At 47.2% G+C, this 19032-nt stretch overlaps 1 protein-coding gene across 1 annotated transcript in view; it reads right to left on the minus strand.

The window, feature by feature from the left end:
- LOC144510172 (anthrax toxin receptor 1-like) overlaps positions 1-19032 on the minus strand; it is a 157023-nt gene that overhangs the window by 18287 nt on the left and 119704 nt on the right. The gene's annotated exons all lie outside the window — the stretch shown is intronic.

Genomic DNA, 19032 nt, shown 5'->3' on the forward strand with positions numbered 1-19032 from the left:
GCTGTACTCAATCGCATGGGATGTGTGTGGAACTGCTCTGTGCACACGGATATAGATACAATCACCCAAGGCTGGAATTGAACTCAGGTCCCTGGCACTGAGGCAGGGAGTGCTGACCACTGTGCCGACTGTCGGTGTGGCGTTTGCATGTTCTCCCCATGTCTGTGTGGGTTTCCTCTGGATGCTCCAAGTTCCTCCCACACTCGAAAGATGTGTAGGTTAGGTGGATTGGCCATTGTGAATGCGTGGGGTGCTGTGTGCCTGGCGAAGATGCTCTTTCACAGAGTTGGCGCACACTCAATGGGCCGAATGGCCTCCTAGTGCACTGCAGGGATTCTATGTGAGAGAACAGACCTTGGATATATGGAGTGGTCCCCACTGACCAACTGATCTACTGCAGGCACCTCCAAGCGCTAGAGAAGTCTCACTCACCAGCAATGCCTCCGCAAGGTCCTCCAAAATGGCTGGGAAGACAGGCTGTCCAACAGCAAGCAGTGTCTGGCTCCCAAACCAACTTGCTCAGCACTAAGTAGCTAACTGTTCAAAACCAGGACTTGTCACTCAGGGGTGGCACTATGGCTAGCACTGCTCCCTCACAGCGCCAGCTGACCTGGGTTCGATTTCTGGCTTGGGTCTCTGTGTGGAGTTTGCACGTTCTCCCCGTGTCTGCGTGGGTTTCCTCTGGGTGTTCCGGTTTCCCCCCCACAGTCCAAAGATGTGCGGGTTAGGTGGATTGGCCATGCTGAATTGCCCCTTTAGTGTCAGGGGGACTAGTTAGAGTAAATGTATGGGGGCTTGGGTGGGATTGTGGTTGGTGTAGGCTCGATGGGCCGAATGGCCTCCTTCTGCACTGTAGGATTCTATGATCCCTGACACCAGACTCTCTCACTGGCCTACTCAGAACTCGGGCGTGGCAGGAGTTACTCTCAGGAGTACAACAGGAATGTTTCAGGGATATCCATATCCCCGCTGGCTCATGGGAATCAGTGGTTGGTGACCGAACGATGTGGCAGGGAGGCACCAAGCACACTGAGAGACTTGCTTGGGAACAGGCAGAGAGAAACGGCGGTGCAAACCCTGGAGTCTCATCAAACATTCTTTTTAATTCATTCCTAGGACATGGGCCAACATTTATTGCCCATCCCTAGTTGTGTTTGGCTCGACCATTTCAGAGGGCAGTTGAGAGTCAACCACATTGCTGTGGCTTTGGAGTCACATGTAAGCCAGACCAGGTAAGGATGGCAGATTTCTTCCCTATAGGACATTAGTGAAGCAGATGTTTTTTTTTTCAAACAATCGACAATGGTTTCATGGTCATCAGTAGATTCTTAACTCCAGATTTGTTTTGAATTCAAATGGACTTTTCTTGAATTCAAATTGCAACCATCTGCCTTGGCTGGATTCGAACCTGGGTCCCAGAACATTAGCTGAGTTTCTGGATTAATAGTCAAGCAATAATACCACCGGGCCATCACTCCCCACAACACAGACATGAACTCCTGATGATGACATCTATGCAGCTCAAACAGAATCCCACCCTCTTCTGAGCATGTCGTTATACAGAGACTGTACAATATTAATGTATCATAGAATCCCTACAGTGCAGAAGGAGGCCATTTGACCCATCATATCTGCACCGACCACAATCCCACCCAGGCCCTATCCCCATAACCCCATGCATTTATCCTAGCTAATTCTACTGACACCAAGAGGCAATTTAGCATGACCAATCCACCTAACCCGCACATCTTTGGACTGTGGGAGGAAACCGGAGCACCCGGAGGAAGCCCACACAGACACGGGGAGAACGTGCACACTCCGCACAGACAGTGACCCAAGCCGTGAATCCAACCCGGGTCCCTGGTGCTGTGAGGCGGCTGTGCTAACCACTGTGCCACCATGTCTGTGGATCCAAATGAACAGACCCATGGACATTTCTGTGGGCATGATGTGGAGATGATGGTGTTGGACTGGGGTGGGCACAGTAAGAAGTCTCACAACACCAGGTTAAAGTCCAACAGGTTTATTTGGAATCACGAACTTTTGGAGCGCTGCTCCTTCCTCAGGTGAGTGGGGACTCACCTGATGAAGGAGCAGCACTCCGAAAGCTCGTAGAAACCATAGAACCCATAGAAAATTACAGCTCAGAAACAGGCCTTTTGGCCCTTCATGTCTGTGCCGAACCATTTTTTGCCTAGTCCCACTGACCTGCACTTGGACCATATCCCTCCACACCCCTCTCATCCATGAACCCGTCCAAGTTTTTCTTAAATGTTAAAAGTGACCCCGCATTTACTACTTTATCCGGCAGCTCATTCCACACTCCCACCACTCTCTGCGTGAAGAAGCCCCCCCTAATATTCCCTTTAAACTTTTCTCCTTTCACCCTTAACCCATGCCCTCTGGTTTTTTTCTCCCCTAGCATCAGTGGAAAAAACCTGCTTGCATTCACTCTATCTATACCCATCAAAATCTTATACACATCTATCAAATCTCCCCTCATTCTTCTACGCTCCAGGGAATAAAGTCCCAACCTATTCAATCTCTCTCTGTAACTCAGCTTCTCAAGTCCCGGCAACATCCTTGTGAACCTTCTCTGCACTCTTTCAACCTTATTTACATCCTTCCTGTAACTAGGTGACCAAAACTGTACACAATACTCCTCACCAATGCCTTATATAACCTTACCATAACACTCCAACTTTTATACTCGATACTCCGATTTATAAAGACCAATGTACCAAAAGCACTCTTTACGACCCTATCCACCTGTGACGTCGCTTTTAGGGAATTCTGTACCTGTATTCCCAGATCCCTCTGTTCAACTGCACTCTTCAAAGTCCTACCATTTACCCTGTACGTTCTACTTTGGTTTGGCCTTCCAAAATGCAATATCTCACACTTGTCTGCGTTAAATTCCATTTGCCATTTTTCAGCCCATTTTTCTAGTTGGTCCAAATCCCTCTGCAAGCTTTGAAAACCTTCCTCACTGTCCACTACACCTCCAATCTTTGTATCATCAGCAAAAAAAACCATTTAGTATCTCCCCCATCTCTTTTGGTTCCATACACAGTCTACCACTCTGCTCCTAACATACGTATAGAAGCTCTTTGGATTTTCCTTCACTCTGTCTGCCAAAGCAACCTCATGTCTTCTTTTAGCCCTCCTGATTTCCCTCTTAAGTAGCTTCTTGCACTTTTTATACTCCTCGAGCATCTGATCTGTTCCTTGCTGCCTATACATTTCATACAACTCTCTCTTCCTCTTAATCAGTGTTACAATCTCCCTCGAGAACCAAGGTTCCTTATTCCTATTTACTTTGCCTTTAATCCTGACAGGAACATACAAACTCTGCACTCTCAAAATTTCTCTTTTGAAGGCCTCCCACTTTCCATTTACATCCTTACCAGAGAACAGCCTGTGCCAATCCACACTTCCCAGATCCCTTCTCATTTCATCAAATTTGGTCTTTTTCCAGTTCAGAACTTCAACCCGAGGACCAGATCTATCCTTATCCATGATCAGGTTGAAACTAATGGCATTATGATCACTGGATCCAAAGTGTTCCCTCACACTCACATCCATTACCTGCCCCAACTCATTTCCCAATAGGAGATCCAATATCGCATCCACTCTAGTTGGCACCTCTATATACTGATGTAGAAAATTCTCCTGAACACATTTTACAAACTCTACCCCGTCTAAACCTTTAACAGTATGCAAGTCCCAATCTATATGTGGAAAATTAAAATCCCCTACGATCACAACTTTGTGTTTCTTGCAGTTGTCAGCTATCTCCCTGCTGATTTGCTCCTCCAATACTCGCTGACTATTGGGTGGTCTATAATACAACCCCATTAATGTGGTCATACTTTTCCTGTTTTTCAGCTCCACCCATAGGGCCTCTGTAGACAAGCTCCCTAATCTATCCTGCCTGAGTACCACTGTAACATTTTCCCTGACCAACAATGCCACCCCCCCCACCTTTTATCCCTCTGCCTCTATCCCGCCTGAAACATTGGAACCCTGGAACATTGAGCTGCCAGTCCTGCCCCTCCTGTAGCCAAGTTTCACTAATGGCTATAATGTCATATTTCCATGTGTCTATCCACGCCTTCAGCTCATCTGCCTTCCCCACAATACTCCTTGCATTGAAATAGACTCACCTCAAAAGGTTATTTCCACCACACTCAACCCTTCCAAAGATGTGCGAGTTAGGTTGATTGGCCAGGTTAAAAATTGCCCCTTAGAGTCCTGAGATGTGTAGGTTAGAGGGATTAGTGGGTAAATATGTGGGGGTAGGGCCTGGGTGGGATTGTGGTCGGTGCAGACTCGATGGGCCGAATGGCCTCCTTCTGCACTGTAGGGTTTCTATGATTTCTATGATTTGTGATTTTGCTTGAACTAACCTGTCTTTTTACCCCTGCTCCACTATCTACTCTGGCACTCTGGTTCCCATCCCCCTGCAAATCTAGTTTAAACGCTCCCCAATAACATGAGGAAACCTCCCTGCAAGTATATTGGTCCCCTTGTAGTTTAGGTGTAACCCGTCTCTCTTGTACAGGTCCCACCTGCCCCAGAAGAGGTCCCAATGATCCAAGAATCGGAAACCCTGCCCCCTGCACCAGTTCCTCAGCCACGTGTTCATCCGCCCAAGCATCCTACTCCTACCCTCACTGGCACGTGGTACAGGTAGCAATCCTGAGATTACTACCCTCGGGGTCCTGCTTTTTAACTTCCTTCCAAGCTCTTTGTACTCACTCTTTAGGACCTCCTCACTCTTCCTACCTACGTCATTGGTACCGATGTGTACCACGACGTCTGGCTGATCACCTTCCCGCCTTAGATTCCAAATAAAACTGTTGGGCTTTAACCTGGTGTTGTGAAACTTCTTACCATTTCTGTAGTGACAGAGGGGAGCTGACCAACGTGTTCCCCCCTGACGGAACATCACTGATGTAACTTGCCGTAGGTGGGATCTTGTTGTGCACAAGCTGATTTCATCCACATGATGAGTGGTGTCAGTCCTAAAGTGTTCTTTTTCCCCCCTCAAACATATTCATTTGCTTTTAGGCTTTAATCTTCAGCTGATGTGGAATTATGAGGTCCAGCATCCTGAAATAATCAAACTAAAACCTCAATGAAAAGGAGGGACTTTTGACTCCGCATTACGTTGGAAAATATTTTTTTTGTAAAACAAGAGACTCAACACTTGGCGAGCATGTGAGTTTTTCTATTGAACTGGGCCGGTTGATGAATAATTCTTATGTCATTGGGAAGTGGATTAGCGCTGATATTTCACACAGGGCTGCTCTGCATTTAATAGCAGGAAGCTGCCAAATTCAAACACTTGATTGGGTTGGTGCTGTTTCATTTTTATATCTGTTAACTGGCGGCACAGTGGTTAGCACTGCTCCCTCATGGCGCCAGGGACCCGGGTTCGATTCCCTGCTTGGGTCACTGTCTGTGCGGAGTCTGCACGTCTTCCCCGTGTCTGCGTGGGTTCCCTCCGGGTGCTCCGGTTTCCTCCCACAGTCCAAAGATGTGCGGATTAGGTGGATTGGCCGTGCTGAATTGCCCCTCAGGGGCCGGAGTGTGGCGACTAGGGGGTTTTTCACAGTAACTTCATTGCATAACTTAAAACTTTACTTAGAGCGAAGATTTCTGGGCAACAGCCTGACTCATCATCCTGCCTTGGAAATGTGTCACCGTTCTTCCCCTGTTGCTGAGTCCAAATCCTGGAACTCCCTCCCTAATAGCACTGTGGGTGTACCTACACCACATGGACCGCAGCGGGTTCAAGAAGGCGGTTCACCATCACCTCAAGGGCAATTAGGGACGAGCAATAAATGCTGGCCTAGCCAATGACACCCACATCCCATAAATGCTTTTAAAAAAAACCCACAGTCCTACAAATGTTCAACGGAAATATCAATGGGAAAGTTTAAAATGTATTTATTATTGTCACAAGTAGGCTTACATTAACACTGCAATGAAGTTACTGTGAAAATCCCCTAGTTGCCACACTCTGGCGCCTGTTCGGGTACACAGAGTGAATTTAACAATATACCTAACCAGCACGTCTTTCGGATTGTGGGGGGGAACCGGAGCACCCGGAGGAAACCCACGCAGACACGGGGAGAATGTGCAAACTCCAAGCTGGGAATTGAACCCAGGTCCCTGGTGTTGTGAGGCACCAGTGCTAACCACTGTGCCACCGTACCGGGGAAGGAAAGGCGGGATAATCTTTGATATGATGAGTTCAAAGGATTTACGTCCATCTTTGCAATGAGCTATCTCAGTTTTGCGGCCTCTTGAGAGCTCATGTGAGGAAAGAAAATGGAGTCAGAAATGATGTCGGGACAGAAAAAGGTGACAAGAGGCAGACAGGAACGCAGTCTTTGTTAAATCTCCTCTTGACCATCCCAGTGCACTCCAGACCAGCCGTCTCCATGTGCTCAGTAAACCCGAGGTCGTCCAAAACACCTCTCTCACCAAATCCTGCTCGCTGACCCAACCCGCGTCCCTGACGCTGTGAGGCTGCAGTGCTAACCACTGTGCCACCATGCCGCCCTTTAGGGTGCTTGGCCAGAGGTGGCATCCAACAAAACTATTCCCTGAGACAGAATCTACAGATTTCGCATTGCATTCGGTAATATGTATGACAGCGCTGTGTATGTTTTTAAAAATTTTAACTCTGCTTCCTGAGTTCAGGGAGCGAAAAGGCAGAAGCATCACAGACTACACTCCAACTCACTGAACTAACAGCACCTGGACAGCTTTTAAATTCTTAAGACAAAGGAGAGAACCACAGAATCCCGACACGGCAGAGGGAGGCCCATTAAGCCCGCACCCACAACAGTCCCGCCCAGGCCCTATCCCTGGAACCCTGCTTATTCACCCTGCTAATCCCCCTGTCACTAAGGGCGGAATTTTCCCGTCCCACACGCCACGGGAATCATAGTGGGCAGGACAGGACCATGCAAACTCTGTTGACCTTGGGCGAGATTTTCTGGTCCTGGGGGTGAGCGCGGCCGGAATATCCCACCCGAAGGGTGAATTTTAGCACGGTCAATCCACCTAACACACACATCTTTGGAGTGTGGGAGGAAACCGGAGCAGCCAGAGGAAACCCACGCAGACACGGGGAGAATGTGCAAACTCCACATAGACAGTGACACGAGACCGGGAATGGAACCTGGGTTCCCGGAAAAGGCACCACAAAATAAAAGAGTTCTGAGCCTCTCACCCCAGTGACAAGTGACCATGAGGCCTGGGCAAGTGGCTTTGCAATGGATGGAGAAGGACGAATGTCACATTTGCTAACACGGTGCTGAAAAGGACATGATGTAAACTAGCCAAAAAGACCTTGGGAGGCCTGGCTTGTTTGGCGAGATAGGATGTGCAATTATTGGCCTTATCCTGATGCAATCTCGTTCAGCACAACGCACTTAATGCATCACTCTGGCCACGAATGTCACCAATATGTAGCACAAAGGGCAGAGATTTTTCACATACTAAGGTCTCAAACTCCGCAATGAATTGTGTGTGCTGTGTGCGTTATCAATGCTCATAAGGGATTGTGCAAACACATTGTGGGATCATTTATTAATTCGAGGCATGTGTACATGGATAGAAAGCTCAAAGACATCAGAGCTGCAGAGCTGTGTATGTGTGCTCTGCTCCATGTCACAGTGAAACTGAGGCGGGATCACTTGGCTCACTTCCCTTAAAGTGATGGCATCTCACTGTCCCATTTAGGACATTTTGGTGATTTGAGGGAGGAATGTTGGCCAGGTCCTCAAATGATGCCATGATGGGACCCTTTAAAATAAAATGAACCAATTGGAGCAAGCAGTCCAGGCCTTAATTCATTGCCTTGTCTGAAATATAGTGCGTCCCAATCCATCACGCAAACCAGCCTCCCATCCATTGACTCTGCCTACACTTCCCGCTGCCTCGGCAAAGCAACCCACACACCCCGGACATTCTCTCTTCCATCTTCTTCCGTCGAGAAAAAGATACAAAAGTCTGAGGACACGCACCAACCGACTCAAGAACAGCTTCTTCCCTGCTGCTGTCAGACTTTTGAATGGACCTACCTCGCATTAAGTTGATCTTTCTCTACACCCTAGCTATGACTGTAACACTACATTCTGCACTCTCTCCTTTCCTTCTCTATGAACAGTATGCTTTATCGGTATAGCGCACGAGAAACAATACTTTTCACTGTATGTCAATACATGTGACAATAATAAATCAAATCAAAGTCTGACTGATGCTATCACTCAGTAGTCCATTGAAGATTAAATTTAATTTTCATTCCAAACCATCGGGGAGGCCGATCACTTCACCTACCACGACCTCAGGTGTACCTAGCTTCACTCTTTGCCACATGGAAGGATGCAAAACCCTGCCGTTTGTGTTTTCAACGGTCCCCATGTCAGGAAGAGCCCCGTAGTTATCCGAACAGAATGTGGGCCAGAATTCCCCGACCTCTCCCGTGGCTGGCTGGGATTCTCCTGTCCTGCTGCTGTGAACGGGGATGTGGCTGAGCGCCAAATTCTCCGATCTCGCTGGCAGCGGTTAGCGGGGAGTGGGAGGCTGGGGGTGGTGGGGGGGTTGGTGTGTGAGACTGGAGAATTCCGGTCTCGGGGAGGTGGTGGTGGGGCTGGAGGCTGACAGTTAAACTTGTGACAAACCGGGTGCAGCAGTTTTGTGGTGAGGCTTATTTTTTATCAAAGGGACTGACGGGAAAATGACTGTGATGTAACATTGGCAGGCAATGATGGCCCTTTGTTCTTGACTGGGGAAAACCTTCCTCCCCTACGCTTAACGAGGGGAGTTCAGTTTAGACACATTTTCCGTCCATGCATGGATTATCTTCTCTGGAATGGGTTTTCCTGCCCACTTAGCTTTCCACACATGAATTCTGCAAGATTTCTCCCTGTTCCTCCACTGCTTCTGCAAACAAATACCTGGGTGTCATAAGAACATAAGAAATAGGAGCAGGAGTAGGCCATCTAGCCCCTCGAGCCTGCCCCGCCATTCAATAAGATCATGGCTGATCTGACGTGGATCAGTACCACTTACCCGCCTGATCCCCATAACCCTTAATTCCCTTACCGATCAGGAATCCATCCATCCGCGCTTTAAACATATTCAGCGAGGTAGCCTCCACCACCTCAGTGGGCAGAGAATTCCAGAGATTCACCACCCTCTGGGAGAAGAAGTTCCTCCTCAACTCTGTCTTAAACCGACCCCCCTTTATTTTGAGGCTGTGTCCTCTAGTTTTAACTTCCTTACTAAGTGGAAAGAATCTCTCCGCCTCCACCCTATCCAGCCCCCGCATTATCTTATAAGTCTCCATAAGTTCCCCCCTCATCCTTCTAAACTCCAACGAGTACAAACCCAATCTCCTCAGCCTCTCCTCATAATCCAAACCCCTCATCTCCGGTATCAACCTGGTGAACCTTCTCTGCACTCCCTCCAATGCCAATATATCCTTCCTCATATAAGGGGACCAATACTGCACACAGTATTCCAGCTGCGGCCTCACCAATGCCCTGTACAGGTGCATCAAGACATCCCTGCTTTTATATTCTATCCCCCTCGCGATATAGGCCAACATCCCATTTGCCTTCTTGATCACCTGTTGTACCTGCAGACTGGGCTTTTGCGTCTCATGCACAAGGACCCCCAGGTCCCTTTGCACGGTAGCATGTTTTAATTTGTTTCCATTGAGATAGTAATCCCTGGTCACTGGCTGGCCAGCATTTATTGCCCATCCCTGGTTGCGCTTGGAGGGCAGTTGAGAGTCAACCACATTGCTGTGGCTCTGGACTCACCTGGAGGCCAGACCAGGTAAGGGCGGCAGATTTCCTTCCCTAAAGGACATTAGTGAACCTGATGGGTTTTTCCGACAGTGGTTTCATGGTCATCGGTAGATTCTTAATTCCAGATAATTTTTATTGAATTCAAATTCCTCTATCTGCCGTGGTGGGATTTGAACCCGAGTCCGCCAGAACATTAGCTGAGTTTCTGGATGAATAGCTACCGATAATACCACTCGGCCACTGCCTCCCCTGCATGCCAGACCAGCCGTTTTGACAGAGCATTCACGGAGTCCCATCAGTACGTGGACCACATTGCCACTTGACCCCTACTTATTTTCAGATGAGCCATCTTTCGGATGAGATGCTAAGCTGAGGCCCTCTCGGAGAATCCATGGGGAAGGGCAGGGGAATTAAATCTGGTCTCCTGGGTAGCCATAATCCCTCACTCTGGTCGTTATCACATTGTTGTTGGTGGGAGCTTGCTGGGTGCGAATTGGTTGCAGTATTTCCTGTATTGCTCCAGTGACATCAATCTCAAATCATACCCGACTGGAAAAATCATTTGGAACATTGTGAAGTTGTGCAAAGCAGGATAGAAACACAAGCCCTTTCCAATCTCTCTTTCATTCTTCACCGTTGTGGCCTCAGTACAGCAGACTTTATTACTAAAACGTGGCCTCACAAAGTAATCCTGCCTGACACTGCATTCCAAATAGTTTAGGAGCTTGATTTGCAGTCAGTGTTACTATGGCCTCAACTCCTCTCCACCAAAACAATTCAAATTTGATAGATATTCACACTCAGCTCTCCAGTAAATTCTTTTGCTGCCTGCGTCCCTTGCCGATAACAAGTAAGGCTGCCAAAATCCAGCTTTTGTGAGGAACTTTCCTTTTGCTGTGGACAAGGATTCTACCGCTGCGACAAACATGAACCACAGGAAAGCTGCCTCCGTCCCTCACAAAATTCCCAAAGCTCAATAACTACTCTCAAGTATTCAATTCAACATTTTTTTCCAAAGCAATTTCCGTTGCCTTGCACAAGTTTGGGGATTCCCAATGTGTGTGCCCTTGTTTGGCCCCTGATACACTTTTGGCCCCCCCTTGTTGAGGTCCTGACTCAACTCTTAAAGGCCAAAATATTCCAACCTGGAGCCCAAATATTCCTCGGTCAGGCTATGTTGCATATTGGTTTGCTGTGTCCAAGTCTGGTCGCCACACGACCAGAAGGACGTGGAGGCTTTGGAGAGCATTTGGAAAAGGTTTACCAGGATATTGCCTGGTATGGAGGGTATTAGCTATGAGGAGAGATTGAATAAACTGGGATTCTTCTCCCTGGAAAGACAGAGGCTGAGTGGTGACCTGATAGAAGTTTATAAAATTATGAAGGGTATCGATAGGGTGAACAGTTGGAAGCTTTTTCCCAGGGCAGAAATGACAATTACAAGGGGGCATAAATTCAAGGTAAGGGGGGAAAGGTTCAGTAGAGATGTGCGGGGGAAGTTTTTTACACCTAGGGCGGTGGGGGCCTGGAATGCACTGCCAAGTGAGGTGGTTGAGGCAGATACGTTAGTGACATTTAAGATTTATCTGGATAGGTACACGAACAGGCAGGGAATTGAGGGATACAGGCGGTTGGTCTAGATAGGACAACGTGATCGATCGGTGCAGGCTTGGTGGGCCGAAGGGCCTGTTCCTGTGCTGTACTGTTCTTTGTTCTATGTTTTGGGACTGTCTGTTTAAGAAGTGAAAGGGGTCAGGTGACATATCCCGAATCCTGCTTGACCCCAAGCTGGTTTGCAATGGCTTGGTTGCAATGGGGGTGAGGGACAGAGTCTCAGGTCGTTTCACTGGGAGGAAGGTGCAAGCTGTTCATATCTGCTGACAATGGCAAGGGCATCTGTGATGACTGTGGGTTGACTGTGACAGTCAGTCTCCAAGTTTCACAGGGAGCTGTTGGGAATGTCAGGTGTCATAAAAGTTTATACTTTAAACTGTCTATTTAATTTCAAGGTAGAATTGAGTTGCAGGTCTAAAGGATAGCGAATTACCATTTCTCCCTGGAAACAAGAATCATGCAACTCACATTGCCATGGAGATGTGATTTAAGAGGGGAAAAATTCATGTCAACACATTGTCGTATTGTGTTACAGGGTTCTCCTGTATCCCTGAACCTCATAGAAGACCCTGTTGGCAAAAATCTGTGAGAGAATGCTGAGAGGCCGAGCAGCTGATCCCTATTGGCCGCCATGCAGAAGGTGGGTAAGTAGCTTGTGCTTGGATTGAAGGACCAAACTTGCAAGCATTTAAATGAGGTTGGAAGATTCGCCTAGCTTTGGCTAGAGGAAGGAATCACCAGAGTAACCCTCACCCTGAAAGTCACTTCAGGTATCAGAAGTTATCTGGTTTGGAAAGGAAAAAGAAAGGAGGCCACTGGGAATTGTAAATAGCTTTAGCCTGGTTCCTGGAGAATGAAATGTCCAGAGTAGGGACAGGGCAAGGTATAATCGTGGAGATTGATTAAATGGAGGATTTTTTCTGCGGTTTAAAGTATGGGTTGCCGACCTAAATTGTGTTTCAATGATATTGCTTTTGGTTTACAGCCTTAAAGCTTGAAATTCTGTTGTGAGATCCTTCCAGTCAGTCAGTGGAAATCCAATGATCTTTTTAAAGTTATTGGTCTCTATGGGAATTGAAACAAATGGCGCAGTGAGAGGGAGCATTGGAAATAAGATTTTTAGTTAGTTACAACTTTACCAATTTTTGCGTTTCATTTGTTTGAGAACATGGGGGAATTTCTCCTTTGTAAATAGCTTTGTAAGTTCCTCCTGATCAATCATAGAATCCCTACACTGCAGAAAGAGGCCATTCGGCCCATTGAGTCTGCGCTGACAACAATCCCACCCAGGTCCTATCCCCGTTACCCCATATATACATCTTCCATGCGGGCGTTATAGTTAAGAAAGCCCACCAACGCCTCTACTTTCTCAGGAAGCTAAGGAAATTTGGCATATCCGCTACAACTCTCATCAACTTCTACAGATACACCATAGAAAGCATCCTGCTCTGTCCAAGACCACAATAAACTACAAAAGGTCATAAATGAAGCCCAGTCCATCACTCAAACCAGCCTCCCATCCATTGACACTGTCTACACTTCCTGCTGTCTCGCAAAGCAGCCAACATAATCAAGGACCCCACACACCCTGGACATTCTCTCTTCCACCTTCTTCCATGAGGAAAAATATACAAAAGTCTGAAAACATGTACCAACCGACTCAAAAATAGCTTCTTCCCTGCTGCCATCAGACTTTTGAATGGATGTACCACGCATTAAGTTGATCGTTCGCTACACCCTAGCTAACACTACATTCTGAACTCTCTCCTTTCCTGCCCTACGTACGGTATGTACAGTGCACAGGAAACAATACTTTTCACTGTATACTAATACAGGTGACAATAATATTCAAATCAAAATATTTATCCTGCTAATCCCCCTCACTCAAAGGGGGAATTTAGCACGGCCAATCCACCTAACCTGCACATCTTTGGAGTGTGGGAGGAAACCAAGAGCACCCGGAGGAAACCCACGCAGACACGGGGAGAATGTGCAAACTCCACAAGAGACAGTGACTCAAGCTAGGAATTGAACCTGGGTCCCTGGCGCTGTGAGGCAGTGGTGCTAATCACTGTGCCACCCTGCCGGTTAATGAGATCTGAAGCATTTATTCAGAATTGCCCAAAGCCTCCGGTTTGCTAGTTATTTTATTCATCTGTCCCATTTTCATTCTGATTTCTTGATCCTCATCCTCATACACTGTTCCAATCTAGCTTAAGGAATGGTACCTCCACCTTCCAATTGGGCACTTTAGAAGCTTTGCAGATTCAACGTGAAGGATCATCTACACTAATGCCTAGTGGCATTATCGATAGACTATTAATCGAGAAGCTCAGCTAGTGTTCTGGGGACCTGGGTTCAAATTCCACCACAGCAGATGGTGAGGAAGGAAATCTGCCATCCTTACCCTGGTCTGGCCTACATGTGACTCCAGAGCCACAGCAACATGGTTGACTCTCAACTGCCCTCCAAGGGCAACTAGAAATCTTAGAAACCCTACAGCACAGAAAGAGGCCATTCGGCCCATCGAGTCTGCACCGACCACAATCCCACCCAGACCCTACCCCCATATCCCTACATATTTTACCCACAAATCCCTCTAACCTACGCATCCCAGGACACTAAGGGCAATTTTAGCATGGCCAATCAACCTAACCCGCACATCTTTGGACTGTGGGAGGAAACCAGAGCACCCGGAGGAAACCCACGCAGACACGAGGAGAATGTGCAAACTCCACACAGACAGTGACCTAAGCCGGGAATCGAACCCAGGTCCCTGGAGCTGTGAAGCAGCAGTGCTAACCACTGTGCTACCGTGCCGCCCTAGGGATGGGCAATAAATGCTGGTCAGTCAACGACGCCCATGTCTCACGAATGAATAAAAAAATCCCCCCTTTTATTTTTCTGGACAGAAGTATGAGGGATGATTCTGCTGTTGCCATTTCGGAAAGAAAGACTTGCATTTCCAGAACACTTCTCACGACAACCCGAAGTCTCAAAGTGCTTTCCAGACAATGAGGTGCCTTTGAAGCGTAGCCACTGGTTTCTGCCAATCTGTACCCAGAAAGTCCTCATAAACAGCGACAGCTCCTCTATGCTAATGGTGTGTCAATGTGATGTTACAGTACCTTTAAGAGTTTTTTTTAATTGATACTCACAGCCTTAGGTGATGTCATTGTGAAGAGGAGGCCTGGTGACAATGATTGTTTTTCAGTTTCAGTTTGGAGCTGCAGGTTTGAGCTTTTCGGTTTTAGAAGGGACAGCAAGCTAAAATGAAGCGTTTTCCCTCCAACCCTGTTGTTTTGAAAATTTTGTTGGTTTCCTGAAGGGTGAAAATCTGTTGTTGTTGTTGGGGACTGGAGCAGAGTCTCTGTGGTGTTCTGGGAAGCTGTCTTGTCTTCAAACTGTTCTGAGTCACATGAGCATTTGACTGGAGAATTCAACTAATGGTCTCGATCCCAATATCACGTGAGCAGTAGTCTATGCTGTATTGAACCTGTTTAAAGGGTCGTTTATGGAGATTGGTTTGATTGGGACAGCTTATATATATTCGTTAAGGGTTATATGCTATCTTGATTGCTTGTTTCTTGTTTGTAATTGATGAAAGTTCTTGCTAATTTTCTTACTATACATGTTAACTATATTCTTAAATAAACTTTGTTTGATAAAAGCTCCCTAGTGGGTCATTTGAATCATACCTGAAGTGAAACATCTCATGCCCACCCAAGCCAAATTCAAGATGCAAAACTTATGATTCAAGTAGGCTCCATAAAACTCTTTGGAGTTTCTAACAAAGAACAAAGAACAGTACAGCACAGGAAACAGGCTCTTCGGCCCTCCAAGCCTGTGCCGCTCCTTGGTCCAACTAGACCAATCGTTTGTATCCCTCCATTCCCAGGCTGCTCATGTGACTATCCAGGTAAGTCTTAAATGATGTCAGCGTGCCTGCCTCCACCACCCTACTTGGCAGCGCATTCCAGGCCCCCACCACCCTCTGTGTAAAAAACATCCCTCTAATATCGGAGTTATACTTCGCCCCTCTCACCTTGAGCCCGTGACCCCTCGTGAACGTGACTTCTGATCTGGGAAAAAGCTTCCCATTGTTCACCCTATCTATCCCCTTCATAATCTTGTACACCTCTATTAGATCTCCCCTCATTCTCCGTCTTTCCAGGGAGAACAACCCCAGTTTACCCAATCTCTCCTCATAGCTAAGACCCTCCATACCAGGCAACATCCTGGTAAACCTTCTCTGCACTCTCTCTAACGCCTCCATGTCCTTCTGGTAGTGCGGCGACCAGAACTGGACGCAGTACCCCAAATGAGGCCTAACCAGCGTTCTATACAGCTGCATCATCAGACTCCAGCTTTTATACTCTATACCCCGTCCTATAAAGGCAAGCATACCATATGCCTTCTTCACCACCTTCTCCACCTGTGTTGCCACCTTCAAGGATTTGTAGACTTGCACACCTAGGTCCCTCTGTGTTTCTATACTCCTGATGACTCTGCCATTTATTGTATAACTCCTCCCTACATTATTTCTTCCAAAATGCATCACTTCGCATTTATCCGGATTAAACTCCATCTGCCACCTCTCCGCCCAATTTTCCAGCCTATCTATATCCTGCTGTATTGCCCGACAATGCTCTTCGCTATCCGCAAGTCCAGCAAGTCCTAACTTGAACCATAACACAATTGTATGGTTAAGATACACAGGCAAAGGGCAATGCTTAATTAAATACTTCAAGCACTTATAAAGAGAGGTTGTGGGCAGTCGAGGGGGATCGTCCAGCCCAACTGTGTACCCCTCTTGCACAGCTACATTCATCTCCATGGAGAGGGAGCACTTGGCACCCACTGGCAAGCTAGAAACCTTCTGTGTCTGGTAGGCATTGTGAGGGTTGGAGTGCATCACAGGACCCCAAAACAACATTTTAAGTTGACTTAATGAGGTACCTTTTAAAAAAATGTTTTGCTACAGTTCCCCTTTAAGGAGACATCACCTTTAACTTGGTTTAAACTTGTTATTTAATTTGACCCGTTCGCCTGTTAATTTACCAAATTACTTACAGATATACGCAAAAGGGTATAAAGAAATATTGTGGGTGGTCGGGGAGGGTTTGTCCAGTCCAATTGCCTCCCCCTCTTCTCTAGCTACCTGGATGGTCGGGTATCCCTGGAGAGGGAGCATGTGGTGTCCACTGGCATGATTGCAGATTCCCATGCCCGCTGGGCACCACAGGGGCTGCAGTGCTTCATTGGCCCCTCAAAATAACATTTCAATTTGATTTGTTACAGTGCCTTTTCGGGGCTATTCCCTTAGATTACATAGTTCATTTGTTCCTATGTCCTTATAGACCAGGATTGAAATGGGGGAATGAGGACCAGCAATGCAGGTCCTCAGCTGAAAATTGGATAGACCTTGTTCAACACAATTAAAGTTGAGCAAAAGCCAAAAGATTCTAACTGCAGGCTGCCCGCAGGTTCTTAGCTTGAAGTCGGACGAATCGTAACTTGCAAACCAAGAATCTCTGAGCTTCACTGAAGTATCTCCATCAGAGGCCGGTGTCCCTTCACCAGATTCCCTTCATTTACAAACTCTATTTCACTCCAAGAGTGCTTCAGGCACACAGTCAGAATCTGGAGTGCCAGCGGCCCTAACACTCCCATGTCTTACATACAGATGAGACTCCTTGATTGGGCAGAGCAATCATTACTTCAATCAAGGAGCTCATACTCCAAAAGGCCAACCTCCTGGGCCTGGTTGGAGTCATTACATTCCTGATCTTCATTGCAATGAAATGTTCTATGAGACCTGGAGGAAGCTGAAAGAATGCAACGATTAAAACCAGCATCTCGAAACAAACCCTGTGATGTTTCCTGCGTGAACATGTGGGAAGTATTCTCTGATGGAAGGTGGTATGACAATATCCCACCCCCCTCCCGCCCAATATATTCAAGAACCTTGGTAACCATTGGCTTTGTGGAACTCTCTGCCCCGGTGCGCAGTGGAGTCTGAATCATAGAATGGTTTCAGGAAGGAGATAGATAAACGTCTGTGATAATCCCCATGATTTGCATGGGGAAATCACTAATTGACCTCTTAGTTGGGCTTGTTGAATAAGAGTTCCCTGAGGATTGGTATTTAGCCAACCAGGTGGGGCTCGTATACCGAGTCTTGTATAAAGCAAGATCCTGAGAGGGTCCATTATCCTTTCAGTCTCCTTTGGGATCTGTTGTGTTCACCACATGCTTGTGGTTATTGGTTACTTTCATAGCCTGCAATAAAAGCCCAGTTCCTTCACAGGCGACTCCTGGAGTTATTATAATTTCTAATAAAAAAAGGGTTGAGGGGATATGGGGAGCAGGCAGGGAGGTGGGTTTGAGGCCCAAGGAGAGGTCAGCCATGATGTGATTGAATGGCAGGGCAGGCAAAAAGGGCTGAATTCGCCCACTCCTGCTCCCAGTTCCGATGTAACTTTGCATTTTCCCTTTTCGGTCCTCCACACTGGGTTGGAGTGCTGATGGATTTGCAATTTTTTTTTTTTCAGTTCTCAGTCAGAGCAACACAAAGGCAATCTTTGCCTGTGTTGTGCAGAGATCCCCTTGAGAGTTGTTGCTATTCTGATGAAATATCGCCACTCACTGCACCACTCGATTCAGCTTTTCAGCCTTATGAAAACCAGCTGTTGCACTTACATCATCAGCCAACACTGGATTCACCTGACTGCTTGGCTTTATGTATTCTCAAACTTTCGCAATTGCCGTCCTTTTGCAACATTTCATGGAATATTCACCCCCCCCCCTCCTCACCCCCCCCCCTCACCCCCCCCCCCCCCCTTTCCTTTTCTGTTTTGTTCCATGGAAATGCAAAATGATTATCTTCAGCCATATGACGCTGACCACATTTGGCCTTCAGACATAAACAAACGATTGACAATGAAGCAGAGCCACTTCCTGGCCCCAGTTCATGAGTTTATTGATGGAGGCACACCACTCAGATTGCTAAACCTTTCCCTGAGCTGCAGGAATCGAAGATTAGTTTCCTCCAGGCGCGACTGCCAGCAACTGGAGAGAGAGAGAGAGAGAGCGAGCGAGCGAGGAGGATGCCCTAGAATTGTCCAAGCGTTGGGTGCGTCGCCACTTCTCTGGGCTAAGTGTTCTGATGCCCTCCACATTGCGCCTCTGCCATTGTACCCCACACCCTCCTAATTGGGTTCTGGGCCAGAGACGATGGGGGGCAAACCCTTGTGACCTGTTTTACTTGAACCTCACTGGGAGGAAGTATGTCATATTCTGAAAGCTGCCCAGAGCACTCTGAACTATCCTACAGCATTGGCAACAAGAGAACATTCAACCAGGAACTGATGGGACAACGCTTTCTATCTTCCCTGCTGAATTAATGACTGAAAGTGATTCCAATTGACCTTGTCTTGTGTCCACAAGAGGAGACTTTGAGGCAAGCTCATTGAATTTTACAAGATGGCTGATGGAATGGTTGAGTTATAGGCGAGTTGGATGGATCGCTCTTGAGAGGCAGTATTTAAAGATGGGCTGGGGGAGGGGAGGGTCTTGGTGG

Source organism: Mustelus asterias, chromosome 22 (genome assembly GCF_964213995.1).
Source record: "Mustelus asterias chromosome 22, sMusAst1.hap1.1, whole genome shotgun sequence".
NCBI lineage: Eukaryota > Metazoa > Chordata > Chondrichthyes > Carcharhiniformes > Triakidae > Mustelus > Mustelus asterias.